The following is a 26,282-nucleotide window of genomic DNA, read 5'->3' as shown; positions in this document are numbered from 1 at the left end:
AACTTAAAATGAAAATGTTTTAAAATAAAATAATTATGTTTTTAAATAAAGCATTGTAAAATGTTTTCAATTGAATGATATTGTATGGGATGTCCACCTGCCCTTCATTTCTTGACTGGATGTTTCCCCTACAGACTTGCAAAATCTTAAACCCAGGAAAGAACTGCCCCAGCTAGACCAGCGAATAGATTTGCATGAACCCTACTTTCCTCAGAATGTAGGGGAAGGAGCAGAGAGGCCTGATGGAACTCTGCAGTAGGGCCTCAGGGGCTATGAGGGCTTGTGAAGCGGAGCTCTGAGAACATTTCCACCACAGAAAGGACTCCTCACCCTTTTCTCTAAGAGAAAAAAACAAAAAATGTGGGATGCGGCTAAAGCAGAGAAGAGAGAAAAGTTAGAGCCTTAAAATATATGATGAAAGAAGAAAGGCCAAAAAAAAATCAATGGTTAAATATCTATCAAAAAGGTTGGCAAAAGAGCAGCAAATTAAATCCAAAGAAAGTAGAAGGAAGGAAATAATAAAGATAAGGGCAGAAATTAATGAAATAAAAAATAAACATTCAAAAGAAAATAATCAGCAAAACCAAAATGTGCTTCCTTGAAAGGCTAATAAAATTGATAACCCCAGGAAAAAATTATTAAAAGAGAAAGAGAAAACACAAATAATCAGTATAAACAAGAGGACAGACATGAAAGAGATAATTATAGGTTATTATAAACATTTTTTATGAATAAGCCTGTCAACTGAGATAAAAATGGATAAATTCCTAGAAAAATACAAGAAGATGTAAACACTTAAATAATTCTATATCTATTCAAAACAGTAAATTCATAATTTAAATCTTTCATGAAGGAAAATCCAGGCCCAGATACTTCACTGGGATGAATTTTTCCACATATTTAAGGAACAAATAACACTAATCTTAGATCAACTTTCTCAGAGAATAGTAACCAAAGGGATATTTCTCAGCTTTTATTAGGCTGTCAAACCTTGATACCTGACAAGGATCTTTCAAGAAAGAATTCAATCTTTCTCATGAATATACACGATATTTTAAACAAAATATGTACAAACAGGATATACAAAACTATACACATTGTGATCAAGTCAGGTTTTTTTCCCCAACAAAGCACAGTTGATTTAACATTAGAAAATCACCAGTATTATTCAGGGCATTAATAGAAAAGAGAAGAGAAATTTGATAATCATATTACTAGATACAGAAAAATATTTGATAAAATTCAACATCCATGCATGACTTAATATAATCATGGCAAACTAGAAATAGATAGAACTTCCTTACTTTGATAAATATTTATAAAAAGTTACAGCAAACTTTATATTTAATGAGCTATTAAAAACTTCTTTCCTGAGATTGGAGTTGAGAAAGAAGTGCTGGAGTTCATCATTCCCTATCACGATTTTACTACCACCATTCAACATTGTATTGGAGGGCCTAACATTCGCAATAAGGCAAGAAAAGGGAATAAAATGCCTAAGAATTGAGAGGTAGAAATTACCATTATTCACATATAGTATGATTTTGATTTTAAAATTTATACAGAAATGCAGGAGCCTTCCAATAACAAAGGCAATCTGAGGAGGAAGAAAAAGCATTTGGACCTCATATTACTACTGGCTATTAAGAATTATACAGCTCTAGTAACTAAAACAGCATGGTCTTATTGGCACAAGAATAGACATAAACCAATGGGGCTAAACTCCAGGTAGAGAACAAAACATATGATCACTTAATTTATGACAAAGGTAGCACGGTAATGCACTGGAGAGAGGATGATTTTTTCAATAAAATGTTCTGGTCAAGTGGAAAAATGATATTGACCCCTGTCTCATATTATACTAAAAAAAAAAATTAATTCCAGATGGACTGTGTATCTCAATGAGAAAGAGAAAACAAGAGAGTTTCTGGGAGATGATATAGAGAACATCTTCATGATTTGGAGGGTAGAGAAAGATTTTTGAAATAGGATATAAAACCACTAAACATAATGGAATTGATTGATAAACTGGAATATGTTAAAATTAAGAACTTAGAATATGAAAATGAATATATGTATGTGTATGCATGATTGGGACATTGTGTTGTACACCAGAAATTGACACATTGTAACTGAATTTACTTCAGGAAAAAATAAAAACAGATAAATAAATAAATAAAATTAACTTATGTTCCTCAAAGGGTACCATTCAGGGAATGAAAGTGCAAATACACAGTGGGAGATGTTTTAAATATATATAACTAACAAAGGACTCATATTCACTGTTACATATCAGTTTTTAAAGAAGATAAGCCAATTTAAAAATGGCAAAAGAATGAAACATTTCACAACTAAATGGTCAATAAGTACTTAAAAATGTGCTTAAGATCATCTGGAGAGGGCAAATTAAAAATCACAATCTGATACCATTACAAACCTACTAGAACGACAATTTCAAATGTTGATGAAGCTGTGGCACCTCACTGAAATTCATATATTGTGGGTAGGAGTGTAAATGGATACAACCACTTGGAAAAATGGAACATTTGTGCACCCTGTGACCCAGCAGTTCCACTTCCAGATGTGTGCCCAAGAGAAATGCTTACATCTGTTCAGAAGTAGGCCTGCAGAAGATGTGAAGTACACAGCAATGCCAGTGAAGAATTTTGCCCAAAATATTTAACCTAAACCTATTTAAGCTTTTAAACTTAATATCCAGTTTACAGTGAATTCAGGGTAAAGAGGAACCATGGTAACCACAGTAAAACACTCAGCTAAATCCAGAATATTGGATAGGTACAAAATGGCCTGAACTCTTCAAAAAGTCGCTATCAAGGAGGAAAACAACAAAACAAAGGTGAACCAGAACATAAAACACCGAATGCAGTGCCTGAACCAGGACTGGGTACTGGTTGAGAACAACCTACAGAGAACAATCTCGTGATAGCTAGGGGAATTTGAAGGCTTGATATCAGATGTTATTATGAAGTTATCATTATTTGACATGTGAAAAAATATAGAGGCTTGTCCTCATGCTCAGGATGAGGTGCTATGTACTTGGGAGAAATGTTAATGGTATCTGCAACTTATTTTCAAATATTTAGCAAAAATAAGTATAGATAGATTAATGGATGTAGATATTGATCGATCGATTGATCTATCTATCTGTATCATGAGAAATAAGGCAAATACGGCAATAGGTTAACAAGTTTTGTTTTAGGCAGCAGATATTTTGGTGTTTATTATGACACTCTTTCAACTTGTCTGGGTATTTAAAATTTCGATATGAAATTCCTGGAATATATTTTTTAAATGGAATTTTGCGCCTTGACTTCTTCAGAATGGCAGTTAACTTCTGCTCTGCTTTAAGAAAATAGAAACAACAAATCCTAAAATATATCTTATGAGTGTAATTTATGTTAGAGATAATGTTAAAACTCTAATCAGAGAACTTAAAGTCAAAGAAAATGCCTTGGCTCTACATCAAAAGTCTGGTTCGTGAATATACATTGATATGTTTTTGGTTAAAATAAAATGCTTAATATGTGCGTACATCACCTTTTAATGATTCCCAGCTTTAACCATATTTTTCTGATGAGCCAATGCACGACTAGTGCCAATTAATGCCGAATAAGAGGGCATCCTTGGTATACTTTGCATATGGAAAAGTGCAGCCCCCAGTGAAGAGCTGGTTCAGGGACTGTGATTGGAATAACCATCTGTTAGTGCTGCTGGGCCTCCCAAGAGAAGACAGGAAAAGTGAAGACTGTCCGGGTGTTCTAGGGGCAGCGTACAACACAGTACCTCAACAGCTGGGCTCCTCACCATCCTGTTGCATGCGTCCCCACCCCTCTGCCCCCTTTAGAAGCCAGGACAGTTTTCTCTCAACTTGTTTTCTTTTGGGGGGGCCAACAGCACTAATGGATGGTTATTCCAACCAGAGGGACGTGGGGTTACATTCTGGAGCTGTATGACCTTGGGAAGGTCACTTAACGAACATGAGCCTAGTTTTCTCCCATGAAAGGTGAGACCTATCTCACAGAGTTTTTGTGGGGGTTAAATGTGATGATGTCTCTGTAGCAACTGTATAATGCAAATATACAACTGAATTCATTGTTGGTGGTGCAATGCATATGGACATCTGGCAGGAGGAAGAGGGTTTTAATATATCAGCCAAGTCTGTAACTGTTGTTGAAGACATAGAGGAAATGGAGGTTCTGATTCCTCAGAAAATTCAAGATGGGAGGAGATAGGTTAAATTTACCAAATGTGCTTAAAATGAGCTGATTTTTATGAAATGGTTGAACCAGTTTTCCTCAAAGGATGACCAGGCCCTAAGGTGGCAGTGTCACCTACTGCAGCTGTTCAAGATGCAGATTCCGGAGCCAAGCCCGTTACCTACTGATCAGAAGCTCTGGGAATGGGAGGGGCCTAGAAAACTGCACTTAACAGGTTTGAAAGCAAGTGAGTGCCGAGACCATGTCTTCCCTGGCAGTCACTGCTGCATCCCCTGCATCTAGGAGAATTCCTGGCACACACAGGTGCTCAATAAACACTGGGCGTTTAAATGGTCAGACAGATGAATCAACAAGGTACTGCTCCATGACTCTTACAAAGAGGTAGAAAGGTAGGACTGACTTCTGTCCTTCCTTACATACCCTTTAGGCCACAAGTTGCCCTCTCTCTTTTTTTTCCTTTTGCCACTGCCCTTAGGGTCATTTTAACTTGATTTTGCTGCAGGGACTTGCTGAGGCCAGAAAAAGGTGGGACGCTACGTCTCACTGCCTGATAAGTCCTGTCCAAGGAACTAGCTTTATATGCAGCAGTGGTTCTCAGTCTTGGCTGCACTTTAGAATGACCCAAGGCTTGGCCCCCGCCCTAGACAAATTAAATCAGAATCACTGGAATTAAGGTCCAGATATTGGTATTTTTGAAGAGCTCCCCAAGTGATTCTGAGAGTCGTTGGCAAACAGTAACATGAATAGCTCTAAAAATCTCAATGTTGAGTGCACAAGGTGGAAAACGATTTATAACACAATACCATTTAAGAATATTAAAATTTAATATACACATTAATCAAAGCTATGTTTTTCAAAGGTGCATGCAAATATAAAGACATATATGAAATCCCAGGAAGGAGGAGAGTGGAGTGAGATTGTAGAATAAATGGTAAAAATATAAAATAAAACAAGAGAGAGGCCTTGCACATGGATTAAAGCCATGGACTAAGGAGCACAGCCTCAAATATCAAATCACAGTGGTCAGTTTGACTAGAGCACTTACGTGCACCAGACACAGTGTGATTGCTTTACTGCCTCGTCTCTGTTAATCTTTGTGATAATTATGAAGGATATATTATTACTTGGAGTCATTTTACAGATGAAAAAACTGAGGCTTAGAGTTTAAGAATTAACTAAGGTCTGACAGCTAGTAAGTAGCAGAATTGGGTACCAGCCCAGCTGACCTGACCAGAGTCACGCGAGTCTCTCTTTGCTCCATTCATGGCCTCCCTTGGGTCTTTTTGAGCATCTTCTGGAGGGGAAGCTTCCTTCTCCTCCCTCCCCCAACTTCATCCCACCCCTTACCTAGGATGGGAAAGAGAATGACCATTCAATGCTCTGGGCCCACGGCAGGGGAAGAAGGCTATGTACAGTCTTCCTGACCTGGAAATATCCAGAGAGAAGCCTCAAATGATAGAACAGAGAAAAAGGACGGTGGGGGCTAAGATGAAAAAGAGGGAAGCTTAGAGCTCATTGAACATATTTAACTTACTCAGATATATTTAATAACACCAGATATTCTTTTCCCCTTCTGCAGACCCATCTTGTAGACTACTTTTGTGTAACTTCATAGCCATGATTTACAACATGCATCTCTGAGATCAGGCTCTTCCCACCAATCTCAGAACCCTTAGAAATTAATAGCAATAAAAATGTATTTATCGAGGCAGGTACAAATACCAGTTCGCATTTTCCACAGAGAAAACCGAGGCGCAGATGGGCAACTTGAACAAGATGTCCCAGATGGAAAGTGATGCTGCTGGAGAGACAGAAGCACACTCCTCTCATCTGGCTTGGCGCCCTCTAGAGGTGAGCTGACTCTCTGTGGGCCCTCCTCCCTCCCAACTGGATAGCGAAGTTTCCAGGTGGAGTACTTTTTCCCAGAAGCCAGCCCCGCAGCAGCCTGTGCGCTACCTGTGGGGTGCACTCACAGGGGTAGAACAGGGCAGGCTGGCCTTTGTTTTAGCTGCATGTGCAGCTGCCTCTATGGGAAAAGTCGAGAGGCACTGGAAACCCCTCTTATCCCACTCACTTAAAAATGTCTCCTCTGCCGCTCTGCCACAGTATCCAAAGTCATCCCATTCATTCATGGAATTTAAGTTTCTGTCAAAATACAAGTCTCTAAACTGAGGGTGTGTGAAAAGCATAAGGGAATTTGCTCAAACTTTACTGTGCCTAAAACTCAACTTGAAAATGCAGATTCTTGGGTCCCAGTAGCAAAGGTTCTGATTCAACAGGTACAGAGTGGGCCCTGGAGACCTGGAATCTTAACAAACACTTGTGGTGATTCTGGTGATGGAGTTCCCTGAACCTCACTCTGAGAAGCACTGTGTTAACATGAATACTTTGGCTTTAACTAGTTCATCAGACTCTTGGCTGCAGGTCGGCTCAGTTGATGCTGGCCAGTCTCAAAGGAGGCAGAGAAGAGGCACACAGCTACTGCTCCTCTGACCTGGTCTTTGTGCAGGTCGGAGCTGTGCTGTCAGCTCGTGGCTGAGAGTGAACATTCAAGGCCTTAACTCAGCCCTAAGCCTAGAGATAGTCTGGACACACATTTGGGGGGTGACGAAGCCCTGTGCTATCTCAAGACCTCACCCAGTAGTTCTCAGCTTCAGAGGCTTACCCAAGAAGTAAAAGTGGAAAGAAAAAATTGGTATTTTGAATCGTGGTGATGCTGTTTGAACATTCTTACAGCTTTCCAAATTCTTGAATGGTATTACAATAGAGAGTCACCTGAGGGCGCTGTAGCGAATCTACAGGAAATGAAGAGGAGAAGGAGGTTCTGTTGATGAGTAGATTTAACCTGTTAGTGTGATAAGCACCCCCCCCCACCTTAGCCTGGAAAGATCCACAGAGCTTCCACCTGTGTGTGCCTGCACATTCATGCTCAGCGCGGAGGGGGTGGGGAGCAGAGAGGAATAGGAATTGATGAGGGTCCAAAGGGAGAGAAAATTAAAATAAGGAGCCTTCAGAGTCACCTTCTTTGTGATTTGAGAGAGAGTTTTCTGCACTGTCATAAAAAAGCCCCCATCTCTACCGTTCAAGGGGAAAAATGTGCCAGTTTCCCAGAGAGTCCTTGGGGAGGAGGGAGCACAGGGGAAAACATGCCAGAAGAAAAGGCAGACAGAGGAAGGCTTGTCTGCACAGGAGCATCTCCGGTCGGCTTTTGCTGGGCCGAGTCAGACCCCCACCCTGCCAGCAGCGGTCACAGGCTGACAGCGGGAGACCCAGGCTCCCTGGGCAGCTGCCCGGGCGAGGCTTCTACCCCAGAAGGAACAGCTCCAGTTACACATTAGTCACCAAAATAACAACGATCAAAGGGAGCAAAAGGCATGGAACGGCTTCATTTTCCCCATTTAATTATGGGACTGGAGGATCCATTTAGATCTGGAAGGAGTCTGATTTTAACTCGTTGTAAAATAGTTGAATAAAGTACTGGATATTATTTTTATTCCCCACTTTTCCTCCCCTTGCTACCCCTCCCCACCTTCAATGCAAGCATTTAATGGGCTCGTGGGCCCTTGTTATTCCCTCCCCACAGACCCATGAGCAGAAACATAAATGGAAAAACTGCATTTGCCCCCTTTCACCTGGGAAAACCTTGTCAAGAGGCTGAAGGGCCAAATCAGAGCCTGCAGTTAAGGTCCCTCCAGTCCTGGGCCTCAGAAAGGAATGCCAGCAGGTGAGTGATGAGGGGACCTCCCCCTCGGGGCAAGTGCAGCAGTCTGTCTCATTGAGAAGGTATTTGGTCATCTGAAAAAAGGGACCTGTGGCTGCTGGATCAGATGACAGGGCTCCATATGCTTTTGCGGTTACAAGTGGTGTTATGGGGCAGTGGGAGATGCAGATCAAAGTTGTGTTCCAAGTGCACACGGTGGGCTTCTCCCTTACGCCCACAGCCTTTGGGGACACACGCACACATACATACACATGAATTCTCCTGCCCCAAAGCCAGGCCTTGGGCTTTGAAAGGCCAGCTGGAAAAAATAGACCAGGGGATATACTGTCGTCTTGGAGGCTGGCTGGGTTTTATACTTATGAAGTACAGAGTATGATGACATTGTGGCTTCATGAGGATAAGGCCACTAGGTTACTTGGGGAACAATGATGAGACAATCACTTTTGGGTCATTCATCGTCCATAAAGGGTTGTGTTGGGACCACGTACTGGGCAACATCGTCTAAAGCTTGGATTGACAGCACAAAGGCAGGTGGGGGGCTGATGGTGAGGGGGCAGTTTGGGGACCAGTTCTGCCACTGATTTGCTGTAGGAGTTTGGGAGGGACATCCTTCTGGAGTTCATGCTCTTCTGTACAAAGCGGTTTCTCTCTCTGGATCTTTTGAGCTTTAAGCCTGTGACTGTAAGCCTTTCCGAGGCTCAGACATCTGTGTGCAGCCTTTTAAGGGGGTCTCTGCTCTTTCCATGCACATTGCTTTGGGATTTGTTTGGAATTTTACTTCTCCACAAGGTTTAATTTTAATGCCAGGTGAGTCTTTTTCCTACCTCCTGGGAATTAACCCAGGATGTATATTAGGGGCAGGAAGTAGATGGAGTGGATAAACATGGGAGGTTTTGACTTCCCTGTCTTTTGCTTTGGACCCCTTTCCCTGTCCAGGTTAAAGCCCCACTCTGGCTTTCTTCCTTCACATTCCTGTTCCAGGCTGCATAGGACAAGGCTCTCTCCGCAAGGTTTAGCTTGGCTTCTCCTCATTTAAAATTTGAGTGAACTCTTCCTTGTGAAGTGGGTTCACCTTCTCACAAAATTTAATGTGGCTAAAGTGAAAAGCAAAAAGGACATACATGAATGATGAAGCAAAATTACATTGCTATCTTCTCAGCCAAAAGTGACAGGTTTCTTTACAAATTATGTATGTTCAGATGCTGTACAAAACCAAACTCAAGGCTGGATTCACATTGAATCATGTTGAAATGTACATATTCCATACTGGTAAGAAGCCACATGTAGAGTAACTTATGCCTTATATTTTATGTGATATACTTGGCAACATATATAATCACATCTGAAGGCCCACAATTAACATTGACAGACAAGAACACAGACTATGTATGTATAGGCAAGTGAGGGTGGAAAGAATTTTAACCTTGGAATTCCCTGTCTATTGACTATTAGGGTCCTAATCTTGAAGCTGGATACACAAGGTTTTTTGTTTGGGTTGCATTTAATATTTATGCATTTTCTGAAAAAGATCCAAAGAGGGAAAGAAAGGTTTAAATTTTCTAATATGCAGTTTTCACTCCTGGTTTAATCAAATGGGGCTTTTACTGGGCATTAACATCACTGGGAACTTGTTTAAAATGTTGATTCTCAGACTCCACCCCTCAGTGTTTGATTCTGTAAGCTGAGTTAGGTGCAAAAATCTGTATTTTAGCAGGCACCCCATGGTGATTCATATGCCTGCAGTTCAGAGAGGTTGTGCTTTATGACATACTAGTCTCACATATATTCACTTTCGTCTATTGAGAATGCTTCTGTTTTTATTTTGACTATTTTATACATTCAAAGGCTTGTGTATTATTAATATTATAGTTGAACTTATCTGATGACATTTTATAGATTGTAAGACATGCCAGGTTGAGGCCGCGCCTTACCGTCTTTCCAGTCCTAGAACTTACTGCACTGCCTGCGATGCAGCCGACTTTCAGAATGTGTTCACGCATCTCATTGAACCAGAGGTTCAGCTATGACTTAAAATAGCTGCAATTTGAGATCTTCAGCACACATCCTCCAACTCTGAAAGACAAAACGGAAACATTATCTGACCTCCAAAGAGGCCAGTCCTTGCATCTTTGCACTAATTCACGTCCTCAGACATAGATTTGTAAGTTTTATTTAAGTAGAATCTGTAACAAGTGGTTTATCTTCCTTCCTAGCTTAAGAGAAATGAAAGAAAATTAGAAAAGGCACCTCCACAGCTTTTTCCTTCACTTGTCATCACCCAGGCAACACATGCTCCCTCCAGGCATCCTTTCTCCAACTCTGCTCTTGTTCCGTGGAAGCCCACCCTCATTATTCTCACATTCTATTTTGACCTTCCCCAGCACTTTTGTCTAGTAGCCCTTCTGAACCAATCCTCACATTGGCCAAGCAAATCTTTATTGCCTTTGCTGGCTCTCCCCACTCCCTCACTTCTCATCTTGGAGATACTGCTTAGAGCTAGAATCCTAATCCTCTCCCCATCACTTCTTCCCACATTCCTGAGATCTGCCTTAGAAAATGTGAATGGTTTCCAAGTCCACAGTGTAGTGCTGAAAATCTTCAGTTTCTGTCACCCAATTAGCCACTCAAACTTATCCTGCCTTGGGTTCTTATTTGCCTTTTCATATCTATCTAATCCATCATAAATCCTGTTACTTTCTTTTTTTTTTTAACATTAAGAAATCCTGTTACTTTCAACTCCTAAAAAATCTCACAAAACCATCCACCTTCCTCCAGCTCCACCACCACTTATCTAGCTAGTCCAAATTACCATTTTTGCTCACTTAGGCTTTTGCCCTAATTTCCTCATTGGTGTTCCCACATCCCGTCTATTCTCCATCCTGTGACTGGAGTGATCACAAAATGCAAAGTGATCTTCTCTCTCATGAACTGAAATGCTGTATAGTTTCCCATTGCTCTTAAGATAAGTAAAGCTTCTCAGCATGAGCTGTAGGGCCCTGGGTGGTATGGACCTTGCCCGCTTCTCCAGCCTCATCCTCCAGCAAGCTCACCTGGTTCTCTCTGCTCCAGCCGCTAAAGCCTTCTTTCAGTGTCCTGTATTTTCCAGACTCCCTTCTGCCACAGGGTCTTTGCACACTCTGCTTCATCTTCCCTCGCTTCCTCATTCAAGTAACTGCTATTCACAGTGCATCTCTCAGTTCAAATCCTTCCCTGATTAACCTGGCTAGGTCAAACCCCATTCTCATTACATGCTGCATCTTCCTTCAGAATGCTTAGTGCAGTTTTAGTTTTACAGGTATATTTGCATTTGCTTGATTAATATCTATTTCTGTAATTGACTGCAAGCTTCATGAGGACAGGGGTTATATCTGGTTTTGCTTACCATTTGTGTCCTAAGTACTTAGCCTAGCACTTGTCAAATGGCAAACATTGGGTAAATATTTATTGAATGATAAATGTTGGATAGATTTATTCAAATGTGCTAAACGTGTCACTCACTGAATCTACATTAGACATTTTCCTTTATATTTGAGATCTCACCATCTAGGGGAGAAAACGAACTTGAAAGATTTTAATTTTAAGAGTGTAATAGGGAGATGACCATAGATCTTGGGATCCAAAGGAGAGAGCAAATCTGCCCAAAGGAATTTATAGATACTTCACAGAGGATGAAATATTTAAGCTGTGTCTTGAAAGACAAGTATGGTTTCTCCAAATGTAGAAACCTACCAAGCAGAAGGAAAACATGAAAATGCCTGGAGGTGGGCAGTAGCGAGTGGTGGGTATGTATAGAGTTCTAGAATGAGGTTGGGTTGGGGCGATGGGGCATGGTGAGGGATAGGTAGCAGGTTGAGGTGAAAGGTCTTGCTAAGAACAATGGACTATAAGAAACATAGTCAGTGGAAATATAGATAAAATTAAGGATGCTTGCATTTTGGGAATGTCATTCAGACTGGAGTGAGAAAACATAAAGAGAGAAGTTAGGGAGAACAAGGGAGGAACAACTTCAGTAGCTCAGGTGAGAAAAAAACAGGAGTCTACACAGGGCAGTGATAGCAGAGAACAGGGGAGTTAAATTTGAGAGCTGTTTCAGAGGAAGAATCAACAAGTTCGATGATCAGTTGGATGTGGGATTTGAGAGAGAAGGAGACATGTAAGATAGTTCAAATTCAGTAGACTTAGTAAGATGGCAGAATTGTTAATCTGCATTAAAATATTCCAGGAAGAATAGGTTTGGGTATAAGGGAAGAGATAAATAGCTCAATTTGAACTAGGCTGAGTTTTAGGTGACCACGGAGCATCTAGATGGAAATGGCCAGGAAAAGGTTGGACCATCACAGGGCTTAATGCAAGTGGCTTCCTGTAACTACTTGTTACTACCTGTTCCTCAACATTGGTGGTGACCTATAAAAACACATCAGTCCTGTGTGTCTTTAAAGACAATAGGCAGCATCTATCACCGTACTGGAGCCAGGTATATCATCAGTAGAGTAAAGCACCACTCAAACAGTAGCTTAATTGAGGGAAGGAAGGTTATCATATGCTGTCTGAGTAATTGAGAAGGCACCTCTATGGAGCTGTAGTTTGGAATTAACTATCAACAGATGGATGCTGGCTAGGCAAGTGAGTAGAATAGAATGCTTTTAAGATGTTCCATTACCAGGGTAGGGCACAGAAAGTCACCTTCAAAGGACCATTACATTCAGTTGTATCTTCATCCATGGAGGCCACTCGATGTCCTCTGGTTTGGCTTGGGGGAGGGTAGTTATCTCTCCTGGACTCCTTTATTCTAAACCATGCATTGATTTCTTCATTCATGTCGTGGTTGAGGCATCTAGGTTCAAAATCTCTTGGCAAGAGGTGACAACACCAACTTTAGTTCTTGTTCTTAGTTAAATGCATGGGCTCCAGAGCCTGAGAGCTTTGGGTTCGAGTCTTGGCTCCACCACTTGCTGACTGCAGGATTGATTTTATTTTGTGTGTCTCAGTTTCACTTTCTGTAAAACAGAGATAATAATGGTAGCTATTTTAGGGATTTTGTGATGATTAAGTGACTCAATATATATGAACTTGTCAGGGGGGTGCCTGGCATTTAGAAAATACTCAATAAATGTAAGCTTTATTACTGGATCTGGAAGTTCAAGGATTGCAAACTTTGCTTGATAACCAGCATCTTAAAAAAAAAAAAAAAAAAAAAAGACTTAAATGCCTTTAGAGGAGCAGGTACTGTCCAGTCTCTCAGGCTCCACTAATCCCCATAGCCTCAATATGCATCCTATTCACAGTCTTTTGTGTGGCTCCTGTATGTTTTGGAGACTGTACACACCAGTAAATCCCAATTTAAGGAACTACTTCATATCATGGCCTAACGATGAGAGAAAGGATAATCTTTCTCTTCTCTATAAATAAGAATAATTTGTCCTGTATGAGGGTAGAACTAAGCATTTGTTTCCTGGTGTGATTGGAAAAAGCTGAGAAAGTCTCCTTGATTCTGAAATGCCATCATTGAAGAATAATTTCTTTGGATGAAGTACCATGGGGTTGGGGCTATTCAGAGGAGCTGAGGCTAGAAGGCCAGCTTTGACGTAAGCAGCACTTTGATGTCTAGAGATGAAGCCTCTGTGGACTTCTGACCCAGATTGAAAAATTGCATTGGTGTTTGAACCTGATGGAAGGGCTCAGATGGGCTCTTGGTGGGCTGGGGCTTTTCACTGAGAATCAGGCAATGTACCCGATGCTTTATCAGGGGAGCCCTTTTCTTCCTAAGCTACCTTGCACTTGTCATGGTTGGCCTTGGAAAACATGAGACTGGAGAGGGGGGCAGAAGTGACAATGAAGACATTCATTCCTGCCTGTCCCCCACCTCCATCATTCACATAGAACCCAAGCTGGTTTAATTCCAGGAAGCAAGAGACAGAGCAAAATCAAATTCATGAATGAGGCTAACTGCATTCAATGGCAAAGCTAACACCAAGCTGTTTTTAAACATAAATTCAGTTTTTCAGGTCACACAACTGAATTCAGCAGCAAGAGCACTAGGACTTCTCTGAAAGCCACTCACAGCTGTTACAGTTCATTCCAGCCCCTCCTGGAAAATTCCAAACAGAGGACATATTCCCTGGACACTGCCTTGACTTGTATAATTCTGATATTCATCCCTGGAGGAAAAAACTTGGTTGCATTCAGTGACAAAGCTGTCACCAAGCTATTTAGTTAAACTTCCCTCATTAAGAGACTATCTGTTGCCCAAGGCTTCTGAATGTGGTGATCTGTATAGCCCATTACAAGTCAGCTTCTTTCATCTTTTGTTTGTTTGTCTGTTGTGTTGCCTTGTTTTGCTTTTGCTTTCTTATATATAGGGATAACCTGGAGCAAAGTTGGGAAGGAGAGGAATTGTGCCTTCCCTGCTCTTTCTTTCTCTTTGTACTTTTTTTTTTTTTTTTGCTCTTTTAATGGATCAACATCCAATGGACCAAATCCTTGACTACTGATGGTGGAGCTACTAACTAATCGGGCTGAAGAACCTTAGGAAAGTTCCTTCTTCTTTTGGGGACATACCTGTGCCATTGATAAAATCAAGATTTGTTCCTCTTGATCTAGCACCCATTGAAATGTCATTAATTCCTCTGCTGAAGTCCTTGCCCTGGAACATGGTTAGCTAATTCATGGACCTTAATGAGGTCACTTGCCCTTCCTGTGCTCAAGGCAGACATCACTAATCAATCACACCCCACTTTCTGACTGAACCCAGGCTCAGTCTCACAGCTTTCAGCACATCGCCTCAGTAGATAGAATGGAGTTGTGTTCAAGTAGAACACCATCTGCCATCCTACTCTGTAATCTCTCTCTCATCAAAGCATAATTGTGTTACATTCAAAAGTAACCATTTTCCCTCTGATTTTAAGATGATGAGATGGGACACACTGATACACATTATTTTGGGTTTGGGCAATCTGTGTGCCTGTCATTCTAAAGCTGACCTTGTGTATTCTTACTGGAATAAAGGTATTAATACTAAAACTGATACATGGGGCCATGTCTTCTACCTATGTCACTCTCTCTACAGTTCCTCAAAGTCTGAGAATCTCTCTGTGCATCGTTCATGTCCTAGGCCAGTGGACCATACTGGATTAGGAGAGTCCAGATTTGGGTACCCAGAGTGGAAAGAAATCAGACACATTTGGCTGAATGAGGCTTATTTCTATCTGATGTTGCTACAGGTACATAATAAGGTAATCAGAAAAATTGTATCAGGGAAAGGATTTGGGAGAATGCAGGGTGGGGAGCAGAACATATGCTAAGAATATAGACCCTTAAGTTTGCAATATAAGCAAAGTAGCAGTTATAAAGAGTATTTCAAGACTATAGTCAGATCTAAGTGAGATAATAAGACAAAAATGTAATGGGCCTCAGAAGTTTATTCTTGTCAAAACAAGCTTTTAGACATGGCCTATAAGCAGGGTGACAACATAATTTATCGTCCAAACCAGGACATGTTTGAGAGTGAAAGGCCCAGGATAAATAATTGCAGTGGGAACAGGTGTAAGCTGGGACATATGATCACTGCAGCTGTAGTTCAACCCTTTGCAAAAACTCCTGAGCATGTGTCAGTCCAAAGGGAGGAAGTGAGTGAAATACATTTGACAGAGGAACAAAGCACTATCTTCTTCCTCATTGAGAGGCAAGGGCCCAGGGCAAAAGGTCAGATAAAATCATATTTTAATACATACATATTAAAAATTTGTAGTTTTCCTAACAATGTGTTGTTCATGTATTTTTGTGTCAAAGTAGGGATAAATTGGAAGAAAATTTTTCATTTAAGAATGAATTTTTGCATTCCTTGAAAAGAGTGCATCTTAAAGAACGAGACATAGTTTTTAAGCCAGCTGTATAGCTTTAATGATCACAGTTTCCATCTTTCAATAAAAAGAAAAAGAAGTTTCTATCTGGCCTAATAGAGAGGTCACATTTCTAGGACACCGCAGCATATCGCCACAAGGATCACCTGACTGCCTTAGCATCAGCTCAGATTTCCTGGAGGAAGAAACTAACATCATATTATTTAACCTCACAAAAATTCTGAGTATTTTACAGATTCTCCATTTTACAAATATAGAAACAGGGCTCAGAGATGACTTACCCAAGGTTACCTTGTGAAAGGCCGTTGGGGATTCAAATTCACCAGGTCCAACTTTTCCTGCAGCGCCTAGGATGAAGACATTAAACAAAAACCGCAAAACACACAACTCATTTATTAATTCTTCGACTCTTTATTGAGTGCCTACCGTGTGCGCAACTGTGTTCTACATATGAGAGGTACAGAGATGAACCCGAACAGTGCTCTTTTGATGCTTATATTCTGGTGGGAAAGGCAGGAAGAGCATTCCCGGCAGAGGGAACAGCACATGCAAAGCTTGTGAAGAGAAGCTTCACACTAGGGAAACCAATCTGGCCATCCATAGAGAAATGGGTTAGAGAACCTCAAAGCAAGAACTAAGGAATAGAGCGTGTGGAGTCCTGTCATCCCCATGTAAGGACTTTGGCTTCCAAATAAGATGGGAAATCAGAGAAATTATGTGATCTTAATGACAGCTTTGTGAAGCTAGGACTGTATGGGACAAAAATAAAAGGAAGCTGAAAGACCAGAGAAGAGGCTATGGAGGTCTTTCAGGCTAAAGATGATGGTGATTCAGAGGAAGGCAGCAGCAGTTGAGTGGTGAGAAGTCATGGAGCCAGGAAATGGGCTGAAGGCCAAGGGACAAGGTTGGTGGATGGATCAGATGCTGACCTTGGGAGCAAGAGAGGCAACTATTAGTGGAACCATGAATGCAAAGTTGGGTGTGGGGAAAGATGAGGCTGGGAAAATGGGCAGGACTTCATGTTTCTTCCGGTGGAAGGCTTTGGGATGTTCAATGGAACTATTGGTCCTAAAGGATCTCAGGATACTTTGGGAGGTTTTAAGCAAAGGAGAAAACCCATTCCACTTCCCTTTTGGAAAGATCTCTCTGGTGGCAGTGTTTGGACACATTATGGAAATGGAAAGAGAAAAACGGGGAAAACAGTTGGAAAGTCAGTTGCTGAGTTAGGTAAGGGGTTATGAAGGCTTGGATCATGACAGTGACAAACAGGATGAAGGAGGGTACCTTTGAGAACCATTGAGGGAAAGGGAGTTAAAGACAGAGACTTATTAGATGTAAAAGAAGGGGAATATTAAATGGTTCCCCTTTTCTGAATAGTTTAAAGTCTGGGATGTACAAAAATCTCAGCAAATCCATATTTCTGTAAAGGACCAGTATATGTAAATTAATGAATCATTAAAAATTTTTCCACAGAGAAATAAACAGTTTTAGAAGAGAAGGTGGAAGTATTTCTTTTTTACATTAGTGCAAACCTTTCTATTCTTTTAGGAGGAAGTTATCTTTTAGGTCAGGCTGTGAATTGCACAGGAATGTATGTCTCGTTATTTTGCCCCAACCCCCATCTGTTTTTGCCTTAAGATAGAAACACCCATCTCCACTGGCCAGTTTGTTCACTTGACCCAGCTCCGCGGTGACTGTGGCTGCTTCAGTAAGTCACACTGGCGCTCAGAGGATGGAAATTTCTTCCACTGAGGATATGTAAGATAGTGCGCTGCAGGTTTTTAAAGTCATATGGAACCACTGGACTGATGTTCCCCTGAGACTACATGGGTCTCTCTGGTGTCTCTGCCTGTGGGGACACTGCTTCTTCCACCTCTGGGGCTCTGCCTCCCTCCCACCTGTATTCGCACAACTTGTCTTTCAGAATCAGCTCAGCTGTCTCTTCCCCTGGAGTTCATCCTTTGCCCTCCAAGGATAGGTCATCCGTGCTGTCCCTCCCGTGTGCCGTGTGCTCCTGGACCCCTGGTGTTCACCTCTGTCCCCACTGCACCATGATGCTCTCTCTGTTGGCCACTTCTGTCACTTGTCTGTGAGCTCCTGAATTGGGACCTGTGTTTTTATATCCCCATTACTAAGCATAGGGCTTAGGTGTAAATACATGTTTGTTTAATAATGGATTCGTAGCCAGCTCTAAGAATTGAAACAATTTTTTTAAAGTAGGACCAAAACAGTTAGTCTGTACTCTCTGCTGGTAACCACTTTGGTAGGGCAGTGCCCATTTGGAGGTACCTGTGTATGAGTGCTGAAGTGTGAGTGTCTGAAATCAACTGTGGTGTCTTACTGGTTATACAGAAGAATAGGAGTGCATTTTAAGGACCCGTTTTTATTGACATATCTCTAACAACAACAGCAATACAGCTGACCTTAACTGGCCATTTGCTTGTTCCAGATCTGGTGGCAAAGACTGCCAGCTACCTGCTTACACCCAAGTTCTCCTTCCTGGCCCACTGTACCCTTATTTTATTGAAGTAATGAAGTGTAAGTCTGTATTTCCCAGCTGCCCTGGGTTTGGGTGTGGCTACTTGATCCAGTTCTAGCCAATGATCTGGAACAAAGATGTTGGGAATGACTGCCAGAGGGACTTCTTAAAAGGTGGATGGGCATTTGAGGAAAGCCCTTTTCTGCATTTCTGACACTTGCAGTGGGGCCATTTTGGATCATGAGATTACCTTGAAGATGTGGTCTGGCTCTAAGATGCCAGAGCCAAAAGATAGTGGGCTCCTATCTCCCTATGATTTCATGGGACCAAGATATTAGCTGTAATCAGCTATCGCCTGACATCTTTTACATATGGAAAGGAATCCTTGTGCAGTTAAAGTGTTCTTTGGATTTTCTGTTATAGGCAGCTAAACCTATTCCTAATGAGATTAGGTGTTTTACAGAGACAGTTTCCATTAACCTTCACAGTATCTCTGTGAGTTAAGTATTACTGTGCCCACTTTATAGATGAGGAAATCGAGGTGGCAAAAGTTGGGTTGAAACCCATGGACTGTCTGGCTCCAGACCTTCTCCAGAGCTTCTGTTTTAAATGAATTCATGTTTTTCCACCCACTTGGAAATCGTGAATTTTATACTTTCTAAACATTTCTTTAGATCTTTTTCCCTTGTACCTTCTTTTAAGCTTTTTTCATGTGATCAATATTTATGGTTGGATGAAAAACCGAGAAGACCTTGTCCATAAAGGTTTTAGCCCAGAGAAGATACCTCCTCAACCAGAGGGGATGTTCTGCTGCTCTCCTGGTGTCTGTATAGCAGCTGTTTTGCTTTAGAGAAATGCCAGCACTCCCTTTGTCTTGTTTTCAATATTTAATGAGTGAGAAGACTGACGCTCCCAGGGTTACCTCTGAGCAGAGCCAGTTGGGGGCTGCTGACCACTTTTTATTCTGTACTCAGGATTCAATACTTGGGGAACCTCTGTCCTGCCTGGGGAGTTTGGGAGAACCACTGGAATAAATAATACCCCTGGAGAAATTTTAGAACCCCAGGGAAATCTCTCTAATATCACTCTCAATATATTTCTTTTAATTCAGTTCTAATTTTCAAACTTATATACATTTGTATACCAACAATTCTAGAGAACTCTCAAAACAAAACAAAACCCAGAGAAAAAGTACAGTTATTTGTTCATCGTCTTTTTAGGGACGTGAAAGAACCATCGTTCAAGCAGCCTTTATTTGGACTTTATCTGCCACATCTTATATGTTTATAAAAAGATAATTCAATTTCCAATAACTGTCTCTTGGATTCATTTATAAGACACTAAGCTCCACCGTGTCCTTGCCTTTCATCTAATGAAACACATTCTAACTCTTAAGAGGATCATGTCATTTTGCACATCAGTGAATAAGCCTCACAACTCCGATTTCATCCCACAGCAAACGCCCTTGAGGTTAGAGCTTGATGGCTAAACACAAAAGGTCCCAATGCCCCCAGATTCCACAGATGCCTGTTGAATTACCCAGATGCCCACAGACTGCAAATACTTAACAAAAGAGGTTTCTCCTTCCTGACACCCCCTGCACTCCCACCCCACCACAAATAAAGCAGAAAAGAAGCCCCCAAACTTCAAACAGTGCACCTGGCTATAATCTTTTCTACTTGAACTAATTGCTGTGTGCAGTGGCATAAGGTTGGGGGGAAGGGGAGGGGTGGAGACTCCTCTGGCTAATAATGAAGTATCAAACCACAAAATGATTTCATACAGTTGGTTGTTCCATTCCAGGGCAGCCAACATCTTACATCAATTTTCAGTTGCAGGAAATATAGTTCTCATACAAAGAAATATATTCCTAACAAGGTACAGGAATTAATTTTCAAAATGCCCTTAATGCAAAAGCAGGCAAAGAGTTTCAAGTTAATTCAGAGTGACTTTTACAGATGTCTGAAAATTACTCAACTTCTGGACTTTTTAAAAGCTTTAATGTTCTTAAAAGGGGAAAACCTCAAGAGTTTATAATTGACCACGGTTTTAATTATGCTTTCATGTTTATGATTATTTATTTAATGTCTGTCTCACCAACTAGATTGCACATGTTTTGCGCATCAGTTAGCTTGCACATGTTATGGTCACCACCATCCCATCCTCAGTAGTCAGCAGAGTGCCTGGCACTTAGCAGGTGTTCAATAAATCTTTATTGATCAAGTGAATGAATGAAATCCCAAGGCTGTAGACAATTCTTTAAATGTTTGCAGTAATATCCTGTCACCACATGGTTAAAGGGGAGAGATAGGAGGACAGGAATTTATAAAAATTCTATAAATTGGATTGTTTATAGAGTGCCTTATCTAAGTGGAAATATTTTCACATATAGTAATAATAATGATTATCATTGTTATTATTAGTAGTAGTAATAACAGTGAGGTTGTGGTAGTAACCTTGAGTGATTACTGTGTGCCAGGTGTTGGACTTAGCTCTTTTCATAAATCGTATTTTATTCTCACAACTTCTCTACGGGATAGTTATTGTTACTCTCCTTACTTCTTAGATGAGAAAAGTTTCCCAAAGTCCTAGCTTTCCCATCGCTAGGAAGTGGCAGGGCTGAGACTAAACTACAGCCCATCTTTTCTTTTCTCTTCTTTCCTTTCTCTTTTCCTTTCCTTTCCTTTTCTGTCCTTTCTTTTATTCCTAGAACAGTATAATAGTGGTAGACACCATGGTAGACATTGTAGTTTGACTCTTCAAGCATCCATTCTCACCTGTCCCAAGAGAATGGAATGCTGAGCACTTCATTTCCCAACATCCTTTGCACCAAGGCTTGGCGTTGCCTGCAGTTTGAAACAAGGAGTTGAGAAGTGGAAGTCAACAGAAAGAGGGTGCAAATACGGACTTGGGAAAGCTCTTGATTTATTTAAAAAAGGGAAGAGTGCAACTGGCATTCCCCCATTTCCCATCTGCTTTTATCCACTATTAAATGTGATGTTTGTTTGTACAACAACCACATTGTGACCTTGAAGCCAGAAGAATCACAGGGAAGTCAACCCCAGCATTGTGGACCCACTGAACCAACCTCAGTCACCACCTACCTGTGGACTTCTTGTTATGTCAAGAAAACTAGCCTCCATTTTTCTTAGCTGTAGTGAATCCAGTTTTCCACTGTTGCAGTTGACATTGTTCCAGAATGATACCAATCTGAATTTTCTAAAGTTATGGCTAAGGACCTAGGAAGCTGCTTCATGGGCAATCTGAAGAAACTTGACTTTTGGGGATGAACAAAAGTAACCTCCTCACTTGTGTTGAGGTTGAATCTTGCAGAGCGGCGATATTAAAATTCCAAGTGAGACAGAATGTACTAGATTGTGAAATTAGACAGAAATATCTGTATTTGCCATTGTCTCTCCGAAATAGTCACAGACATTGAGTGTTGCTAATAAAAAAATGTAAGTCGGTGTTTCGCAAACCGTAATCAGATTAAAAGGAAAAACTCAGAAACATGGAGGAAACCTGATAGTCCACAAAACAGATGTTTATAGGTTTGAAGGGACCCTGCAAGTTTATCTAGATTTTGTGGCCTGACATAGACAATTCATAGGGATTTTCATCAGTCACTTAAAGTAAGAAGGATGTATATATTCCTGCCCGAGTAATCATTCTTTCACTGTTGTACTCTACCTTTAAGAATGATGCAGAAGAGTTTCTTAAAACCTCCCTAGATAGTAAGCTCGGAATAAGGAGTTTCTCATGTCTCACGTTTGTATCCTTGCTGATAGCTCTCTACTGGTACATTTTAGCCCTTCCGTCAGTTTGGAATGGCCTTCCCCATTCGGATAGAAAATTCTTTGCCTTTCATAGAGACCGAGATTAAGTTTATTCACTGGGGCTATGACATGAATTTACCTGGCAACTTGGTTCTCCAAATCATTTAATTCAGTTTATTCATTCATTCATTCAACACGAGGATAAACATGTCAGGACCATGTTTCTTGAAGCGCTGTTTTGCTGGCAGTTAGAAGTGTCTTGATTGTTTCCAAGGGAAAAAAAAAATGATGACCTAAATTTATTCATGTTTTTTCACAAATTTGAAATGTAAAAATCACTGTGGTTTTCACAGAGACGCCATTATATTTTTAAAGATGGTTTTTGTTAATGTTCATTTAACTTGACTACTGTGTTTTAGCCTCATTTGTGTATTACTGTTTACATTTGCTGAAATCCCCCTTTTCCATTATTATTATAGGTTTAGTATCTGCTGTTCTCATAAAGAGATCGGTGGCTCGGAAGTGATTTGCTGAGCATAAAATTAGCAATGAAAATAGGTGAATAGGTGTGTAATAACTACAGCTTAAAATAATGTTATAAACAAGGAATAGGACTCAAGTGTGTATGTGAATAGGTACATGTTGGGACAAAATGATTATGTGATATGTGTGCTAATGTGATATGTTTTTGACAGCCTATCCCCCAAAATGTTTGCACAGGAGGAATCAAAATGAATATCTGAGGGTACATTTTACTATGAGCAAATTACATCTAAAGAATCCTGGCCTTCAAAATGAATGAATAAATGCATGAATGAATGAGTGAATATATGAAAGTTTATATTGCTCTCTAAAACGCAGTTTATTACCTATTTTGAAATTCTGTAGAATTAGGAACATAAAGTCAATAACAATTTAAGTTTTAAACAAAGCCTAGTGGTGTAACCACTTGAGTGTTACCAGAACAAGGACAAAATAATGCTTTCCAATACAAAATTGGTGAATTAGTTAAGGCAGCGAAGAGACCAAAACTCTTGAAGTGTCATCCAAATTCATACCCCTGGATGCAAAACATCTTAGTTCCATGGTGGCCAAGACCATTCTAAGACTGGTCTTAGGTTAATAAAAAATGTGCCCCAGAAATCAGAATGAGGCTTTGGCAAGAATCCTCCATCCAGTGACGTGTCTGGATTTCTTATTTGTGGTAGTACACAATGGAGAGAAGTTGCTATTGTTTTCTTGTCGGCTGACTCTATTGAAATTCAGAGTATAAATCAGCTCTTAACTTTCTGCACGACACATATGAGGGGAAAGTGCAGGACGACATCTTGTTCTATTTAATTGCTTAAGTCCCTGCCACAGGAGAAGACGTTTTCCATGCAGTTAACAGTTATTTTGTGATTCATGTGCAGGCTGCAGAAGGTGGCTGGAATCAGCAATGATGGCATTACTATGCAAATAAAAGAGCTCGCACCCAGTGCTGGCTCACACACTGCTTGATTCAAAGAGCACTGGCAGAAATGACTCCAGGAAAACATTGCCGTTGTGCTGGAGGAAGACAATGGCAGTATCCCCACCAAAGTTGTACAGCAAGGTAGCCCTGATGCTCTACCAGCCGTTCTTGAGTCAGGGTTGGAAGAAATGGTGGAAATTCCAAGTCCTAGCAAACCGTGTCTAATGAGTACATGTCTTTTCTGATTCTTTGTTAATTAACTGAGCAGTTAACATTCTGCTTTCTGGCACTTGAGTATGCTGGCTCTTGAGGGGGAATGTACTCTCAAATAATTTTTTTTTTTCAAATGAAGGATGAGGAAAAACCTACATTTTTCCATGACACTAAAATACCCGTGTAAAAATATCATTTCGAGTGGCTTGCTCAACTGGACTAGCTCAACCACATAAACTTTATATCAGTTCCAAAATGCCACGACTTTTAATATCAAGGATTAAACAAGATACTAGGATTACTTAAGAAAATCAAGCTGGTCCAAACATTTTCATTGCTGGGAGTTTGATTCATTCCCAAGTGCTTGATGATTTTCTTCACTGACTGAAGATAATCATTGATGATATATTACTGGTTATATTTTAAAACCACATCCAAGTGGTCCAACATACCATGAAGAAATACTTTCGAAAACAGACGGCATCAAAATGGGTGCCTTAGGAATTCACTGACCAATAAATATCTCCCAAGTTGAAAAAGGCAATTTCCAAGATATCCTTATTAACTTGATAGCCAAAATGACTAAATGCTTGCTGCCAGCCCCAACCACCTTCCTCTGTGCTCAACCATGTAATACAACATGTGACTAATATATGAATAAACACACATACATTCTTTTCCTTCTCATTCTTTTTATTAACAAAAGGATGACATTTTACCAGATGCTTTACTTTGCAACTTGTTTTTTATTCCTCAAAAATATATCATGGGTAACTCTTCAAGTCAATAGGTATAAAAATGTATTTAGAATATTCTAATTTTATAAGTAAAATAATAAAAAGAAACCAATCAAATGTGAAACCTCTCACAGCTGAGGAAAAATGGCAAATGAATCTCTCGTTAATAGGACAAAACCTTATTATTAATTTTGAAATTTTTTGTAATAGTTGATCATTTAAAAACCAAGATATATTTTTCAACAATCATTGCAGGATAATTGACATACAGTAAACTGCAGATATTTAAACTGTAAAATTGATGTTTGGACATATGAATATATCTGTGAAACCGTTATCACCATCAAGATAATGGACAAATCCATCACCCCCGAGAATTGTCTCAGATACCTGTGTGATCCCTCCCTCCAGACCCACCTGGCCTCAGGCTGCTAGTCAGGTTCACGTATGCTCCGGATGTCCCATTCTGGGACAAGTAGCCACTTGAGGTGTACTCTTCTCGTAGTGATGGCAGAGGCACAGGAGGCCAAGCTGAATCATACAGGCTCATTTAGAACTGCTCCTTGTTTCATGATCACTAACATTCCACTGGCCGAATCAAGTCACGCTGCAAAGCCTACCATCAAAGTAGGGGGTGGCAGGGAGGCAATGTGCTCTACCTGCTCTAACGGGATGTCCTGCATAGCTACCTGGCAAAGGATGTGGATGGATTACTCCTAACTGGGAGGAAGTCTCAGAAGATGGGGAAGAATAACTCAGTTACAATAAATAGGCAGCTGAAAATATGGAATTGGTGTTCACAAGCTGGAGATTCATATTTGGTGGCTGACGCCTCCCTGCATCTGACAGCATACAGAAGGGAAGATTCTGAATGATAAGAAGATGCTGGAACTTTAGGCTGTGCCACACCTAGGGAGTGAGAGCAAGATAAGGAGACTGAGAAGAGCCATCAGGAGGCTAGAGGAGGAGCCAAAGTGCCAGAAAGAGCTGTCAGAAGTCATCTTTCAATATCTTGTAGTAACCCGTACTGAAAAAGAATATGAAAAGTAATATATGACTGAACTATTATGCTGTACACCAGAAATTGACACAGCATTGTAAACTTACTATATACTTCAATACAGAATTTAAAAATAAATATCAACTAGGGACAAAAAAGTCATCTTTCAAACAGCAGAATGTCCTACAGAAATTTTAATGGTTCTAACCATAGGCATTTTATGATTTATTCCCTCTACTCTCAACCTTTTACTTTCTCCTTTACTTTCCCTCATCCTTTGGTTCTAGAGAAGGGAAACAAGCTACTTGCTGAAGTCTCTGATCACATTTTTAAAAATCACTAGATTCCTATTTTAATTACAGCAAGTATTACAAAGGGGCAAAATAGAGTTAATTTCTGTTTTCTTTTAAGCCTTTAGAACATACACAATGAGAAGTTCTTCACTAGTCCACAAAACCTTCTATATACAAATATATACAGGTATGTCTATATTTAATACATGTTTCCTCTGAAGGGTCTGCAGTATCACATATAAATACATCATATGGTCAGCCTTTTGGAGTAATGGACATGCCCTCATTTTCTGTGACTCATCACTTCATGAGCACTGGGAGGACTTCACCGCAGCTGTACAGAAACTTCCATAATAAAACCATAATGGGCACTGCACAAATTGCCTTTTTTAGATTTGGGGTTTCATTGCAATTGGGAATGTTGGATGAAATTTCTTGAGGCTTGGCTTGAGGAACATCTAGCCACTCTGCCCAGTCCTGAATCTGGAATCTGGTTTTAGGTGGAAAATAGGC

The 26,282-nt window shown here is 40.5% G+C and overlaps 1 long non-coding RNA gene across 3 annotated transcripts in view; it reads left to right on the top strand.

Moving 5' to 3' along the window:
* LOC123612968 (uncharacterized) overlaps positions 1-26,282 on the top strand; it is a 178,856-nt gene that overhangs the window by 49,939 nt on the left and 102,635 nt on the right. For all 3 annotated transcript variants that reach the window (XR_012510689.1, XR_012510688.1, XR_012510690.1), the window contains exons 3-4: positions 5,980-6,089; positions 7,822-7,962. This is a non-coding gene — a long non-coding RNA (uncharacterized LOC123612968). The remainder of the gene's footprint in view (positions 1-5,979; positions 6,090-7,821; positions 7,963-26,282) is intronic.

Source organism: Camelus bactrianus, chromosome 12, assembly GCF_048773025.1.
Source record: "Camelus bactrianus isolate YW-2024 breed Bactrian camel chromosome 12, ASM4877302v1, whole genome shotgun sequence".
Taxonomy (NCBI): domain Eukaryota; kingdom Metazoa; phylum Chordata; class Mammalia; order Artiodactyla; family Camelidae; genus Camelus; species Camelus bactrianus.
This window is presented reverse-complemented; position numbering and strand designations above follow the sequence as displayed.